The following is an 18,705-nucleotide window of genomic DNA, read 5'->3' as shown; positions in this document are numbered from 1 at the left end:
CTGAGATCATGACCTGAGCCGAAGGCAGCGGCTTAACCCACTGAGCCACCCAGGCGCCCCAACAATATAGCCAAATTAAGGAAGATAAATATACATACATATATATATATATATATATATATACGCACACTATATAGATATAGATACACACACACACATATTTTATATTCAGATATTAAAAAAAAAATTAAATCTTGCCATTTGAACCAACATGGATGGATCCAGAAATGTATTACACCAAGGGAAATAAGCCAGTCAGAGAAGGACAAATACCATATGATTTCACTCATATGTGGAAGCTAAAAAACAAACAAAAACCAAACATCCATAAATCAGAGAAGAAACTGGTGGTTGGGGGATGGGCCAAATGGCTCAAGGTGAGTGGGTAGTATAGACTTCCAGTTTTGGAATGAATAAATAACTGAGATACAAGGTACAGCACAAAGAATAAAATCAATGGTATCACAATATCATTGTATAGCCACAGATGGTAGCTATTTGTGGACATAGCATAACATACAGAGTTGTGGAAGTACTATGTTGTACACCTGAAACTAATGTAACATCATGTGTCAATTACAGTTCAATTAAAAAATCTCAAAACAAATCCATGACATAGCTCCTATTATTATCCCTACTTTACATATGAGGAAATAGAAGCTTGAAAAGATCCATATGCATAGTTGATAGGCCTTTAACACCAAATTTTTCATGAGCAGTTAGTATAATGGAAGAGAAAAACACATGTCCTGGAATCAACAAGCCACTAATTTGCTGTGCAAACTTAGGACCTTTATGACTTCTGGTCTTGTTTCCTGGAGGAAAAAATCATTTACTTTAAAAAAGGGATTTAGGTTAAGTAATTATTATTATTTCTTCTAGCTTTAAGTTTTACGCAAATTTGAGCGAGGAGAGCAATTAACTTTCAGTTGCATTTTGCCATTCCCACCCCAAGTCATTTCACATTTTCCTCCTTGAATTAAAAATCAGGAGAACCAAAGTCGAGTTTGGGGTCAGAGAAGGATATGTGGGTTTGGTGTATGTAATTATAGGTATTTAAAAGATATTTAAAGAATCACTTCCTGATACTTCAGCTACTGACTCATCAGCAGGACTGGAAGTAATTTTTAAGGAAAAATGAACTGCAGAAAAGTATTTTGTATATAAGAAATTAATAGAATTGAGAGAGCAAAGTTCTAACAATGCCTTTATAAAGAGTTCAAAAACATAACTAACTACAAGAAGAAAAGTAGCTCATTCCAATATTAAATGTGAATAACATGGCATTTGGTTTTTAGAAGCAGGCCAAAGAAGAATTCATTCATTTGTTGAGGTCCTACTAGGAATGTAGTAGTCCCTACTAGCCCTGTTCTAAGTATGTCCTAGGGTAAACACAGAAAAGACAAATATCTGCCAGGATGGTTGGGGCAGGGGTTATAGGGTTGGGCAGTAGGAGGTAAACAGATAAATGACTATGCAACATGGTAAATACTATTATAAGAAGTTGGTTCTGAAAGAACAAGACAAAAATCACAGTGGTGAGATAAGTGGAAACAAATATGTAATATGCCTGATAGAGAATTTAACGTAGTAATCATAAAGATATTACTGGACTTCAGAAAAGGGTAGAGGACATTAGTGAGGCCCTTAACAAAGATAAATAGTGGGCTAGAGGAAGTAGAGGAATGTATCAGTGACCCAGAAGATAAAGTAATGGGAAGCAATCAAGCTGAACAGGTGAGAGACAAATAAATGCTGCCTAATGAGAATAGACTTAGAGCACTCAGCAACACCATCAAGTGTAATTAACATTTACATTATAAGAATCCAAGAAGGAGAAGAGAGAGAAAGGGTGGGGGGGGGCAGAAAATGTATTTGAAGAAATAGCTGAAAATATCCTGAATCTGGAAAGGAAAAGAGAGATCCAGATTCAGGAGGCCCAGAGATCCCCACAACAAATTCAACCCAAGGGGGTCCACACCAAGACACATAGTAATTAAAATGACCAAGAAAAAAAAATAATAAAGAATTTTAAGGTTTGGAATAGAAAAGAAGACAGTTACATACAAAGGAAACCCCATAACACTATCAGCTAATTTTTCAGCAGAAACTTTTCAGGCCAGGATACAGGGGCTCAATATATTCAAAGTGCAGAAAAGGAAACATCTCCAGGCAAGAATTGTCTATCCAGGGGCACTTGAGTGGCTCAACAAGTTAGGTGTCTGCCTTCAGCTCAGGTCATGATCTCTGGGTCCTAGGATCAAGTCCCACTTGGGACTCCCTATTCAGCAGGGAGTTTCTCCTGCTCCTGCTTGTGCACACACTCTCTCTCCTTCTCATATAAATAAATATTTTTTTAAATAGTCTATCCAACAAGGCTATCATTTAGAATAAAAGGAAAGATTAAGAGTTTCCCAAACAAACAGTTAAGAATTTATGACCACTAAACCAGCCCTACAATAAATGTTAAGGGAGACTCCGAGTGGAAAACAAAAACCACAAGAGCAAGAAAGATAGGAAGCACAAAGGCAAAAATAAGTTAGTATATCTGTAAAAATCTATCAAGAGAAGCACAAAAGAGAAGGATGTGAAATATGATACCAAATATCTGAAACATGGAGGGAAGAGGAGTACAGAATGAATTCAAAATTAAGCAACCATCAGCTTAGTATAAACTTCTACAGGAGAAGATGTTATATATAAACCCATTGGTAACCACCAATCAAAGAGGAGTAGCATATGCAAAGAAACAAAGAATAAGGAATCCAAATATATCACTAAAGAAAACTAGCAAACCATGGAGAAAGAGAATAAAGGATCAGAGAAAAGCTACAAAACCATAAAACAAGTAACAAAATGGTAATAAATACATATCTATCAGCAATTACTCTGAATGTAAATAGACTAAATGCTCCAATCAAAATCACAGGATTATGGAAGGGGTAGAAGAACAGTATCCATCTCCATGCTGCCTAATAGAGACTCATTTCACACCAAAGACACCTGCAGATTAGAAGTGATGGAATGGAGAAATATTTATCATGCAAACGATGTCAAAAGAAAGCTGGAATAGCAATACTTACATTGGACAAAATAGACTAAAACAAAGTCTGTAAAAAGGGACAAAGAAGGACACTATAAATATCATAAAGGGGACAAGCCAACAAGAAGATATAATAATTGGGGCACTTGGGTGGCTCAGATAGTTGAGCATTTAACTCTTGATTTTGGCTCACATCATGATCTTGGGGTTGTGAGATTGAGCCCTGTGTCAGGCTCTGTGCTCAGCAAGGAGTCTGCTTAGGATTCTCTCCCTCTTCTTCTGTCCCCACATCTGCTCATGCTCTCTTTCTCTAAAATAAATAAATAAACCTTAAAAAAAATGATAACAACAATTGTAAACATTTATGCACCCGACATGGGAGCACCCAAATAAAGCAGCTCATAACAAACATAAAGGAAGTACTCAATAATACAACAACAGTAAAGGACTTTACAACAGTAAACCACACTGAGATCAATGGACAGATCATCAAAACAGAAAATCAACAAGGCAACAGTGGCTTTGAGTGACACACAGGGTGGATGGATTTAACAGATATATTCAGAACACTCACCATAGAACAGTAGAATACATATTCTTTTCAAGTGTATATGGAACATTCTCCAGAATAGATTACATTACACAAAACAAGCCTCAGCAAATTCAAAAAGATCAAAGCCATACCATGCATCTTTTCTGACCACACTGCTATGAAACTAGAAATCAACCACAAGAAAAAATCTGGAGACCACGAATACATGGAAGTTAAATAACATCCTACTAAACATAAATAAGTCAATGAAGAGATAAAAGAAGAAATCAAAAAATACATGGAAACAAATGAAAATGAGAACAATGGTCTAAAACCCTTGTGATGGAGCAAAAGTGGTTCCAAGAGGGAAGTTTATAGCAACACAGACCTACCTCAAGAAGGAAGGAAAATCTCAAAACACCTTAACCTTACACCTAAAGGAACTAGAAAAAGAAAAACAAAACCCAAAAGGAAGGAAGGAAATAAAATTTAGAGCAGAAATAAATGATATAGAAACTAAAACAAAACAAAGTAACAACAACAACAACAAAAAAGGATCAATGAAACCAGGAGCTATTTCTTTGAAAAGATTAACAAAATGAATAAACCTCTAGACAGACTCATAAAAAAGTGAAAGGGCAAAACAATAACAACAACAACACAAGTGAGAAGATGGCAGAGGAGCAGGAAACCAAAATATCATCAGGATCCAGGAGTTCAGCTAGATAGTTATCAAACCATTCTAACACCTATAAACTCAACAGGAGCTCAAAAAGAAAAGCAGCAATTCTAGGAACAGGAAATCAACCACCTTCCAGAATGTAGGACATGTGAAGTGAACCCGAAGTAATGGGAAGATAGACCGCAGGGGGAGGGGCTGGCTCCTGGCAATCAGTAGAGCAGCAGAGCACAGAATCAGAACTTTAAGAAGTCTGCTCCACTGAGGGACATCGCTCCAGAGGCTAAACAGGGGGTGGAGCCCTCAACGGGAGAGTGTGGCCTCAGAAACCACCAGGTCACAAAAAGACCAGGGGTGTCTGAGTGTGGCAGAGCTCCCAGGTATTGGAGCAGGGAAGCCAGCTATAGAGATGGAGCCAAGGACTGGGCTCTCAGCTCGGGGTTACCTTAAACCATGATCCAAGGCACAGTTGGACCCCTGGTCTTTGAGCAGAGACCATGATCCAGGGAGACCCCCTCCTTCCTCCTCTGGGAGGAGTGGCATGGGAGTGTGCTGCAGGAATCCGCTGGGTTTAGAGACTCCAAATGGGGCCATGTGCCAGAGATAGAAATGCTCAGTCAAGACCAGGGAGATGGGAGTGATTGACTGCTTTTCTCTAATGGTGCATGGAGAAGTGGGACCCTGAGCTCTTGGCTCCTACAGGACTGGAGATTGAGAGGCTTCCATCTTCATTCCCATCCTCCAAAGCTGTACAGAAAACATTAAAGGAACAAAAGCTACTGAGAGCGAACCTGAGATTACTTAGACTGACCCCTGGCAAGTGTGGTGCAATTCTGACTCAGGCAAAGACAATTGAGAATCACTGCAACAGGCCCTTCCCCAAGAAGATCAGCAAGAACATCCAGCCAAGACCAAGGTCACTGAACAAAGATAACTGCGGAACTCCAGAGCTAGGAGAAAGCAACACATAGAATTCATGGCTTTCCCCCCATAATCCCTTAGTCTTTCAAAGTTAAATTTTTAAAATTTTATTTTTTTATTATTCTATTTTTTAAATTTTTCCTCTTTCCTATTTTAACATTTTAAACTATTTTATCAATACCTTTTCTTTTTACATGTTCATTGTTATAGTCATATTTTATCCCTTCATTTTATTTAACCTTACTTTTTATATACATATAGGGGTTTTTTTTCCTTCAAAATTCTGGGATACAATTTCTTCTAATAGATCAAAATATACTCTAAATCTAGCACATGGCTTTGCTCTAGTCTCCGGCCTGATCACATTCTTTCCTTTTTTCAATCTTCTTATCAATTCCTTCTTTAGAATCTTTTAAAATTTTCATCTTTATAGTCATATTCCATCCTTTCATTGTGTTTACCCATCTTTTTGTGTATATAAGTTTTTCTTTCTTTAAAATTTAGGGAGTTAGTTTCTTCTAACAGACCAAAAGACACCCAAAATTAAGTGTGTGGCTCTGTTCTATTCACCAGTCTAATATATGTATATAATTTTTTTCTTTTTCCCCCCATTTCTCCTCTCCCAACTCTCCAGTTTTGAGACTCTTCTGATTTGGTTAGTGTAAATTTTCTGAGGTCATTGCTACCCATTTAGTATTTTGTTCTCTTATTTATCTATTCTTATCTTGATAAAATGACAAGGCAGAAAAACTCACCACAATAAAAAAGAACAAGAGGCAGTACCAGCAGCTAGGGATCTAATCAATATGGACATAGTAATATGTGAGAACTAGAGTTCAGACTGACAATCATCATGGGGCTAGCTGGGCTCGAAAAAACCATGGAATATATTAGAGAACCTCTTTATGGAGAAATAAAATCCCTTTCTGGAGAAATAAAGGAACTACAATCTAACCAAGTTGAAATTTAAAAAGCTATTAATGAGGTGCAATAAAAATGGAGTCTCTTACTGCTAGGATAAATGAAGAGAGAATTAGTGATATAGAAGACTAAATGATGAAGAATAAAGAAGCTGAGAAAAAGAGAGACAAACAACTACTGGACCACGAGGAGAGAATTTGAGATAAGTGACACCATATGATGAAAGAATATTAGAATACTTGGGATCCCAGAAGAAGAAGAAAGAGAGAGCGGGCCAGAAGGTATATTGGAGCAAGTTATAATAGAGAATTTTCCTAATTTGGTGAAGGGAGCAAGCATCAAAATCCAGGAGGCACAGAGAATCCCCCTCAAAAACAATAAAAGTAGGTCCACACCCCATCATCTAATAGTAAAACTTACAAGTCTCAGTGACAAAAAGAAAATCCTGAAGCAGCTTGGGACTAAAGGTCTGTAACATACAATGACAGAAATACTAGATTGTCAGCAGACCTAACCACAGAGCCCGGGCAGGCCAGAAAAGATTGGCATGATATATTCAGAGCACTAAATGAGAAAAATAAGCAACCAAGCAAAGAGAGAGCCGTAAAGTAACAGACCAGAAAGGAACAGAGACAGTATACAGTAACTATCACCTTACAGGCAAGACAATGGCATTAATTCATATCTTTCAATAGCTACCCTGAATGTAAATGGGCTAAATGCCCCAATCAGAAGACACAGGGTATCAGAATGGATTAAAAAAAAAAAAACATCAAAATGCTATCTACAAGAAACTAATTTGAGACCCAAAGACACTTCCATATTTAAAGTGAGGGAATAGAAAACAATTTACCATGCTAATGGACATCAAAAGAAAGCTGGGCTGGCAATCCTTATATCAGATAAATTAGATTTTAAACCAAAGACTATAATAAGGGATGAGGAAGGACACTATATCATACTTAAGGGGTCTGTCCAACAAGAAAATCTAACAATTTAAATATCTATGCCCCTAACATGGGAGCAGCCAGTTAAACCAATTAATAACAAAATCAAAGAAACACATCAGCAACAATACAATAATAGTAGGGGACTTTAACACTCCCCTTACTGAAATAGACAGATCATCTAAGGAAAAGATCAACAAGGAAATAAAGGCTTTAAATGACACACTGGACCAGACAGACATCACAGATATATTTATAACATCCTGTCCCAAAATAACAGAATACACATTCTTCCCTAGCACACCTGGAACATTCTCCAGAATAGATCACATCCTGGGTCACAACTCAGGTCTCAACTGGTACCAGAAGATGAATCATTCCCAGCATATTTTCAGACCACAGTGCTTTGAAACTAGAACTCAATCACAAGAGGAAAGTTGGAAAGAACTCAAATACATGGAAACTAAAGAGCATCCTACTAAAGAATGAATGGGAGCACCTGGGTGGCTCAGTGGGTTAAAGCCTCTACCTTCGGCTCAGATCATGATCTCAGGGTCCTGAGATCAAGTACCATGTCGGGCTCCCTGCTCAGTGGGGAGCCTGCTTCCCCCTCTCTCTGCCTGCCTTTCTGCCTACTTGTGATCACTGTCTGTCAAATAAATAGATAAAATCTAAAAAAAAAAAAAAAAAGAATGGGTTGACCACAAAATTAAAGAAGAATTGAAAAAATTTATGGAAACAAATGAAAATGAAAATACAACTGTTCAAAATCTTTGGGATACAGCAAAGGTAGTCTTGAGAGGAAAGTATATAGCAATACCAGCCTTCCTCAGAAACAAGAAAGGTCTCAAGTATGCAACCTAACCCTACACCTAAAGGAGCTAGAGAAAGAACAGCAAAGAAAGAATAAATCCAGCAGAAGAAGAGAAATAATAAAGATCAGAGCAGAAATCAATGAAATAGAAATCAAAGAACAGTACAACAAATCAACAAAACTAAAAGCAAGTTCTTTCAAAGAATTAATAAAATTGATAAATCCCCAGCCAGACCTATCAAAAAGAAAAGAGAAAGGACCCAAATAAAGTCATGAATGAAAGAGGAGATATCACAACCAACATCAAAGAAATACAAACAATTATAAGAACATACAAACAATTATAAGAAATACAAACAATTATAAGAGCATCTATATGCCAGCAAATCTGACAATCTGGAAGAAACAGATGCATTCCTAGAGACATATAAAATACCAAAACAGAACCAGGAAAAAATAGAAAACCTGAACACACCCATAACCAGTAAGGAGATTGAAGCAGTCATCAAAAATCTCCCAACAAACAAGAGCCCAGGGCCAGATGGCTTCCCAGGGGAATTCTACCAAACAAACATTTAACGAAGAATTAATACCTATTATCCTGAAAGTGTTCCAAAAAATAGAAATGGAAGGAAAACTCATTCCAAACTCATTTCATGAGGCCAGCATTACCTTGATCCCAAAACCAGACACAGACCCCATCAAAAAGGAGAGTTACAGACTAATATCCTTGATGAACACAGATGCAAAAATTCTCACCAAAATACTAGCAATAGGATCCAAGAGTACATTAAAAGAATTATTCACTATGACCAAGTGGGATTTATTCCTGGGCTGCATGGTTGGTTCAACATCCACAAATCAATCAATGTGATACAATATATTAAGAAAAGAAAGAACCCAGGCTCCTGCTGAGCAGGGAGCCTGCTTCCCCTTCTCTCTCTCTCTGCCTGCCTCTCTGCCTACTTGTGATCTCTGTCTATCAAATAAATAAATAAAATCTTTAGAAAAAAAAGAAAGAAAATAAAGAACAAGAACCATATGATACTCTCAGTAGATGCTGAAAAGCATTTGACAAAGTTCAACATCCTTTCTTGATCAAAACTCTTCACAGTGTAGGAATAGAGGATAACCTTAATATCATCAAAGCCACCTATGAAAATCCCACAGTGAATATCATTCTCAATGGGGAAAAACCGAGAGCTTTCTCCCTAAGGTCAGGAACATAGCAAGGGTGTCCACTATCTCCACTGTTATTCAACATAGTACTAGAAGTCCTAGCCTCAGGAGTCAGACAACAGAAGGAAAAAAAGGCATCCAAATCGGCAAAGAAGTCAAACTCTCACTCATTGCTGATATGATACTTTATGTGGAAAACCCAAAACACTCCATTCCAAAACTGTTAGAACTCATACAGGAATTCAGGAAAGTGTCAGGAAATAAAATCAATGCACAGAAATCAGTGGCATTTCTATACACTAACAGCAAGACAGAAGAAAGAAAAGTTAAGGAATCGATCCCATTTACAATTGCACCCAAAACCACAAGATACCTAGGAAAAAACCTAGCCAAAGAGGCAAAGAATCTGTACTCAGAAAACTATAAAGTACTCATGAAAGAAGTTGAGGAAGACACAAAGAAATGGAAAAATGTTCCATGCTCATGGATTGGAAGAACAAATATTGTGAAAATGTCTATGCTACCAAAAGCAATCTATACATTTAATGCAATCCTTATCAAAATACCATCAATTATTTTCAATGAAATGGAACAAATAATCCTAAAATTTACATGGAACCAGAAAAGACCCCAAATCACCAGAGGAATGTTGAAGAAGAAAGACAAAGTTGGTGGCATCACAATCACAGACTTCAAGCTTTATTACAAAGCTGTCATCATCAAGACAGTATGGTACTGGCACAAAAACAGACACATAGACCAATGGAACAGAATAGAGAGCCCAGAAATACACCTTCAACTCTATGGTCAACTAATCTTCGACAAAGCAGGAAAGAATGTCCAATGGAAAAAAGACAATCTCTTCAACCAATGGTGTTGGGAAAATTGGACAGCCACATGAAAAAGAATGAAACTGGATCATTTCCTTACACCACACACAAAAATAGACTCCACATGGATGAAAGACCTCAATGTGAGACAGGAATCCATCAAAATCCTTGAGGAGAATACAAGCAGCAACCTCTTTCACCTCAGCCACAGCAACTTCTTCCTAAAATATCACCAAAGGCAAGGGATACAAGGGCAAAAAATGAACTATTGGAACTTCATCAAGATCAAAAGCTTTTGCACAGCAAAGGGAACAAGGTGAATATCCAGTAGTGCAATTGCTGGGTTGTAGAGTAGCTCTATTTTCAACTTTTTGAGGAACCTCCATACTGTTCTCCAGAGTGGCTACACCAGTTTGCATTCCCACCAACAGTGTAAGAGGGTTCTCCATTCTCCACATCCTTGCCAACATCTGTAGTTTTCTGACTTATTAATTTTAGCTGTTCTGACTGGTGTGAGGTGGTACCTCACTGTGGTTTTGACTTGTATTTCCCTGTTGCGGAGTGATGTTGAGCACTTTTTTAATGTTCACAATAGCCAAACTATGGAAAGAACCAAGATGTCCATCAACAGATGAATGGATAAAGAAGATGTGATACACACACACACACACACACACACACACACACACACACACACATATATTGGAATACTATGCAGCCATCAAAAGAAATGAAATCTTGCCATTTGCAATGATGTGGATGGAACTAGAGGGTATTATGCTAAATGAAATAAGTCAATCAGAGAAAAATAATTATCATATGATCTCTCTGACATGAGGAGGCAGGGCAGGGGGTTGTAGAGGGTAGGGAGGGAAAAAATGAAACAAGAAATGAAACAAGATGGGATCAGGAGAGAGACAAACCATAAAAGACTCTTATTCTCACAAAACTAACTTAGGGTTGCTGGGGGGTAGGGGGTCAGGGATAGGGTGGCTGGGTTATGAACATTGGGGAGGGTGTGTGCTATGCTGAGTGCTGTAAAGTATGTAAGCCAATGATTCACAGACCTGTACTCCTGGGGCAAATAATACATTATATGTTAATTCTTAAGAAGCTACTAAGTTTTGTTCTGGCAGGCAATAAAATTCCTCCTTCTTTTAAAAGTCAGGAAGAAAATTGCAAGTGAAAGAGGAAAAATAACAACCAACAGCACAGAAATACAAACAATTGTTAAGAGAATATTATGAAAAACTATATGCCCACATATTAGACAACCTAAAAGAAATGGATAAATTCTTAGAAACATAACCTCCCAAAACAGAAGCAGAAAGAAACAGAAAGTTAGAACACACCAGTTGTCAGTAATCAGTAATCAAAAAACTACCCAGAAACAAAAGTTCAGGACCAGATGGTTCACAGGTGAATTCTACCAAATATTTAAGGATGAGTTAATACCTATTCTTCCCAAACTATTCCGAAAAATAGAAGGAAAACATCCAAATGCATTCTATGAGGCCAGTTACACCAAAACCAGACAAAGACACCACAGATAAAGAGAACTACAGACCAATATCTCTGATGATCATAGATGCAAAGATCCTTAACAAAAATACTAGCAAATCAAACCCAACATTACATTAAAAAATATCATTCACCATGATCGACTGGGATTTATTTCTAGGCTTCAAGGGTGGTTCAATATTTGCAAAATAATCAATGCCATATATTTCATCAATAAGAGAAAAGATTAAAACCATATGATAATTTTAATAGATACAAAACAAGCATTGGACAAAGTAAACATCCATTCATGATCAAAGCCCTCTACAAAGTGGGTTTAGAGGGAACATACCTCAATATAATAAAGGCCATATAACACAAGAATGTCCAATTTCACTACTTTTGTTCAGCATAGTACCGAAATTCCTAGACACCACAATCAGACAAAAAGAAATAAAAGGCATCCAGATCAGTAAGGAAGAAGTAAAACTTTTCTTATTTCCAGATGACATGATGCTATATATAAAAAACCGTAGGGGCACTTGGTGGCTTAGTAAGTTGAGTGTCCGCCTTCACCTTGGGTCATCACCCCAGGGTTCTGGGATCAAGCCTCCTAGCAGGGAGCCTGCTTCTCTCTCTCCCCTGCTTGTGCTCTCTTTCAAATAAATAAATAAAAAAAATCTTTTTTAAAAAATTAAAAATAAAAAGAGAGAAAACCTTAAAGGTGCTATCAAAAAACTACTAGAACTGATAAAGGAATTCAGTAAAATTGCTACATACAAAATCAATGTGCAGAAATCTGTGGCATTTCTATGCAGTAATAATGAAGCAGAAGAAAGAAATTAATAAAACAATCCCATTATAATTGCAACAAAAACAATAAAATACCTAGGGATAAACTTAACCAAAGAGGTGAAAAACTTGTACTCTGAAAAGTATAAAACACTGATGAAAGAAATTGAAGATCACACACATAGAAAGATATTCAATGCTCATGGATTGGAAGAATACTAAATAAAATGTCTATACTATCCAAAGCAATACACATATTTAATGTAACCCCTATCAAAATACCAAGAGCATTTTTCATAGAGCTAAAACAATCCTAAAATGTATACGGAACTATAAAAGACCCTGAATAGCCAAAGCAATTTTGAAAAAGGAAAGCAAAGCTAGAGACTTCATAATTCTGGGCTTTACATTGTATTAAAAACTGTAGTAATCAAATCAGTATGGTGCTGGCACAAAAATAGACACATATATCAATAGAACAGAATAAAAAAACCAAAAAAACCCCCCACAGTTACATGGTCAATTAATCTTTGGTGAAGCAAGAAAGAATATGCAACGGAAAAAGACAGTCTCATCAACAAATGCTGTTGGGGAAACTGGTCAGCTACATGCAAAATGTACATGATCGCTTTCTTAAACCATACACACAAAAAATTTCAAAATGGATTAAAGACCTAAATGTGAGACCTGAAACCATAAAAATCCTACAAGAGAGCACAGGCAGTAATTTCTCTGACATTGGCCATAGCAAGATTTTTCTAGATATGTCTTCTGAGGCAAGGGAAATAAGAGCAAAAATAAAACATTGGGACTACATCACAATAAAAGGCTTCCACACAGCAAGGGAAACAATCAACAAAATTAAAGGGCAACCTATTGAATGGGAGAAGATACTTGAAATGACTAATCAGATAAAAGGTTAGTATCCAAAACATATGAAGAACTTAAATAGATCAACACCCCCTGAACTGAACATTTCAGTTCAGATTGTAATCTCTGAGTTAGGATATCGGCCCCTGCTTTAGATTCTCTCTCTCTCCCTCTGCCCACCTCCTCTCAAAAAAGAAGAAGGGGGAGAAGGAGGGGGAGGAGGGGGATAAAGGGGATGGGGAGGGGAAGGAGAAGAAATCTTTCCATTTGACAACATGGATAGATCTAGAGGGTATTATGCTAATCAAAATAAGCCAAATGACAAATACCATATGATTTCAAAGGTAGAAACTAAGTCAAAACAAATGAACAAATGGAAAAACAAGAAAGAGCCAAATGAAGAAAGAGACTCTTAACTACAGAGAACAAACTGATGGTTACCTGAGGTGGGTTGGTTGGGGGTTAGGTGAAATAGGTGACAGGGATTAAAGAGTCAACTTGTGATAAGCACCAGGTGATGTATGGAATTGTTGAATCAGTATATTGCATAATTGAAACTAATATAACACTGCATATTAACTACACTGGAATTAAAATTAAATTCAATTTTTAAAAAAGATCAAGAGGTTGGCTGTAAGTCAAAAAAGTTCTCACAGAGGAGACAACATATCAATTGGGTATTGAAGGCTGAGTAGGAGTTTGTTAGTAATGAACAGGGACAGGATGTTCTCAGCAGAGAAAAAAGGGCACACAAATGCACTAGGTTCTTAAGGAGTCTAGAGTATCAGAACAACACAGATCTTTGTGGCAGGAATATGGAGAGGAGAATGTTGATGAGGCAGGGAAGGAAGTTTGGCTCAAGTCAAAGAGTTTGTACTGATTACACAGGCAAGGGGAAGGAGTTGGTAGAGGTTTTTAAGCAGGGTCCTGCCATAACCTTTGCTTTCATAAAGATAATTAGAATGAGCAAGGAAAATAAACTAGTGGAGAGAACTGGCAGTGGTGTTTCTAATCTCTGCTGAGTCCCCAGAAGTGTCTCACAATTTCATCGTTTGATCTGTCCAATTCCTCCTTCATTCTGAACTAGTATCACCCTTCTCAACACCTCCCCCATTTATCTCTTTCCCACCAGGCAAACAATTCTGCCTTCACCATCAAGCACACAAAATGCTGAAGCCATTTGGCCTGAATTCTTAAATTTACTACCTTCCCACACTCAAATGTCTCTGTTACACCTGTCCAGATATCTTCCATCAAATGGACAGGTTGGGGGTGGGGAGGGAAGGACAGGTTGAGAAGCAACCTCTGGTTCAAGTCCAAATCCTCCAACTCTTCCCTAAGACCCTTCTCTCCCTCATTAAAAATTTCCGAAGAGTGACCACCTTTCCTTGTCTTCTCTGCCTCACCTCCCATCTTCTCATTGGCTGCAATCTTGCATTTATTACCACTGGGGAAACACAAATCAAAATTAAAACAAGATATCATGTCATACCCAGCAGAATGGCTAAAATAAAAAACTAGAGGGCATTTATTCCCACCGCTGTAATGGAAGAGATTTCACCCACTAAAATGGCCATAAACTCCCAATTTCCAAACTCAATGAAGCATTTCAGTTTCTGCTTCAAGGACCCCTGCCTGAATCATTCTTTTTCATAAACTCACAATTCTGCATCACTTGCTTCTGTGATATCAACTTTTTCCCTGCTCGGGATCCTTTTCATATGTCTACCCCCTAAAATCCCACCCTTGATCCCAAGTTTTAATCTTTAGCCCACTGCAGCTCTTTCCACTTTACCCATTCTTCTTGGGGAGTCCATCCATTATGACTGCTATCATAGGCTAAAGATTCCCAAATCTATACATCTGGCTGATCTTTTGTCCAAGCATCAGACTTACCTATCCTATAGGACATTTCAATAGCACACAAGGACTTGGAACATAATGTGTTGAAACCCTTTTCCCTGCCTCAAATTTAATTGCTAGCACTATCATCACTAAATTGCCATAGCTGGAAACCTAAGAGACATTCGAGAGTCCCCCCTCATTCCTTACATTTGATCATTCATTCTTAGGCGTTTCATTTCCAAAATACTTCTCAAATCCATCCCTGATTTTCCTCATCAACTATGAATTTGGGCCCATATCATCCCTTGGCTAAACTACTGTAAAAGCATCCTGTCTAGACTCTAGCCTATGTGGCTTTCTCTGGCATTAAGGTGAGCAACTATCTCAGTTTACTTAGGACTATCCTAGTGTAGACCCCCCAAATCTCATATCCTAGAAATCTTTCGGGCTCTGTGGCTCATAATACTCTTAGTCACAAATGAAACTTGTGAAGTCATGTTACTGAAAATCCATGGGCCTCTCTTCAGGTATGTCTGGATCCAGGAGCTCTGCTTTCAGGTTTCATCTCTGACCTTTCCTCTTGAGTAGACTTATTCTCCATGAGGCAAGCCTGCTGCTAGCAATCATAGACACATCCATCAGCTTGCCAACACCAAAAAGAGAGTCTTTACTCTAGGGGAAATGTCTCAGGACATTTTCTGATTGACTCAGCTGAAGTCACATATGTATCCCAAAACCAGTCACCATAGCCAAGAGGATTGGCTAGGCCTGTATTATAAATCTACCCTTGAGGCTGAGGTGAAGAATGCTAATAAGAAGGAAGATTCACAGAAGGAAGAGGGAGAGGGGGTTGGACAGATGACAACAATAGCTGTCTCCTTATGTGATACAGCCTTCCAATCCCTTCCGGCATGCTGTGGCCTGACCAGCTGAACCCATCTCAGAAGACGGGGTCATAGAACACTCCAATTTAACCACTTTACTTTTCTACATAAACCCCGCCCGAGTCCTCTCCATGCTTGCAGGACAAAGTCCATGCTCTTTAGAAAGGCAGCTAAGACTATGACCTGATCTCTGTCTACCTTCTCCGGGCCTTTCTCCACTCCCTTCCTTAACACTTAATCCTCTAGTAAATACCACAGACAGGAGTCCCTCGTGTGCCACACCTTTCTCCTCTGACTAGTTCCTAATCACGCTCCAAAATTCAGGTCAAGTCTCTCTTCCCTGGAAGGCTTCCTCACCACCACCACTACCTTACACACACACACACAGCACATGCCCAGACTTGCTCAGATACCACACTGACTTGAAAACGTGTCAGCTTCCTATACTCGACTGCAGGTAGAAACTGCATCATAATCACGTTTACATAGCAAGTTCTAGCACAGTGCTCGGCATACGGTGGGCGCTCAACCTTTGATTTTGAACAGAAAATGTTCTGATACTTCAAATGAGCAATAAAGAACCAAACTAAGTTAATAGAAATGGTGGAGAGACTAGCTTACTCGAAATGAACATAATCTAATTGGATGGTGTCTGTCCATATTCCCTTCCGTGGGCCTATCTGGCTTACTGGGGTCTTTTCCTTTTTCTTTGGATCACCCTCTAGTTTCAAATACAGAATAATTACATAGACTGCATACATAGCATGAATGCATAGAAAATGACTCATGGGAGATATAATTATCTTTAGGTTACATATAGCCAATACTTCCAGGAACCGACCTAAGTGTTTTCTACACACAATTCCTTTAATCCTCAGGACAAACCAAGGAAATATGCCTTGTTTGTTTTCATTTTGTGGGAGAAATAGCTGAGACTTAGAGAAGTTACACTAACTTTCCAAAGTTCTAATGAGGATCAAAGATCCAAGCCCAGATCTTTCTGGCTATAAAAGCCCATGGTCTTAACTACTACACTCTTTGGTCTTTATTTTTGCCAGCTGAGTCTGTAACAGACCAAGAGGCGACCTGAAATCAGAAGGCTCTTCTCCAGGTGAGCCATTTCTTGTGAAATGATTATTTTGATGATTGTAATACAATTGTAATAGGGCAACATAATCCGGTGTTAAGTGGCGAAACTAAGAAAGTTTGCTATTTCTGTGCATAGTAAGTTCTTTCTCAGACACTTAATTGTAAAAAAAAATGTGTTAGCCTAAAAGCGCCTTAGGAACATACAGATCCCTTTTCCCAAGATGAAGTTCCAAGATGAAAGAGAACAATTCTTAGAATTCCCTCCTGGTTTCTGTCTCCTTTTGTTTTCCTGAGGCTCTGTCCCACTTATTGGATAAGTAAGAGATGAGATCCAATTAGTTTCACCCTCCCCCAGTCTAACCTCTGCTGTCTCGTTGGCCTCTTTGAGAGACAGCTCCCGGATACAGAGGACTGAATTCACAGTAAAACTCTCTATTCTTTTTCTTCCTTGCCCTGTGACTCTGGAGGTGTCTCTGGACCTCTCTAAGCCTCCATTGCTTTAGCAAGGAATCAAATTAATAAACGTGAAAGCATGCTCTAAGCCAGAAAGTGCTAATTGATAGAAGAAAAATATGAATTCAATTCACTTCCCAAACTCCTATCTTGTGCCTGACACTGAGCCGTACTCGGGTTGTTTTGATCATGCGGTCTGAGTTCTTCCTTGTCTCATGCAAAGGGCTCAGCACTGTGCCCAGCACCTAACAAACAGGTCTGTTGGTCAGCCATTTCAAGGCAGTGTGCTGAGAGCCGTTCTGTGTGTAGACTCTTTCTGCCTCTTGGAGTCATTGTAACTTGTGCAATAAACACCGTAGTAAACTGGTAAATTCTTACTCTGTCCACAGGTAGCAAGTATTTCTGGTTATAGCTCTTCCCCTGAAAATAATTCAGCCTTTGCAGAGAAATGTGCGTTTTTTAGCTCCTGGCCAGCCGCATCAGGGAGGCTGGAAACTGTTCAAAGGTGAGCTTCTCCTTCTCCTCTCCCCGCCAAATTGGTAGAATCAGTCTGCTAAAATTCACCTGGAAGAAGGCCAAGAGTGCTTCTCAAACTTCCCGGATAAGAATTACCTGAGGTGCTTGTTAAAAAATAAATTCTGAGCTGTATCTCAGCTCCCACTTACTCTGAAGCCCTCAGGAAGGGTCTTGAAGCTGAATTTTTAAACAGACCACTGTAGGTCTTTATTAGTATGAGAACAATTGAGAAATTCTGATAGTGCAAACACCTCCCTTTACACAGGAAAATTCTGAGCCCCAGACTGAGAGATGTGAATTGTTGGGAGTGAAGGGTGGCCCCCACATACTTAAAAGGATTACCAAGGGAAGCCTAAATGAGTCCAGCAGGCTTGAGTTGACAAGTGGGAGGGGTGAGGTCTGTAGCAAACAGGAAATCTTTGTCTAAGAGAGGAACCTCCTCTCAGCAAGCCAAGTTTCTCTTAGCTGAGTTTTTGCATTAGGACTTTGTGAGCCATAGCATCTTTTCCCTGCCTCTCACACTAGTGATAGCGCTCTGTCTCTTCCCTCAGTGTTAATGGTTATTTTTAAATGAGTTTAAAAATCATTTTAGTAAGTAATCTCTTCACCCAATATGGGGCTCAAACTCATGACCCCAAGATCAAGAGTCACATGCTCTACCAACTGAGCTGGGCAGGAGCCCCTAAATGATTTTCTATCACCTAATTTTAAAAAGGGTGACTTGTAGGACCCTTCCTGGTCTCGTTCCTACCACCCTTCTCACTTCATCACCTATCATTGGAAAATATGGTTCCTGGAGCCAGATTGCCTCAATTTGCATCCTGGAGTTGCTACTTACTAACAGTATGACTGGAGGCAAAGTTCTCTCTCTGTGTGTCCAACTCTTTGGC

Source organism: Mustela nivalis, assembly GCF_964662115.1.
Source record: "Mustela nivalis genome assembly, chromosome: 10".
Classification (NCBI taxonomy): domain Eukaryota; kingdom Metazoa; phylum Chordata; class Mammalia; order Carnivora; family Mustelidae; genus Mustela; species Mustela nivalis.
This window is presented reverse-complemented; position numbering follows the sequence as displayed.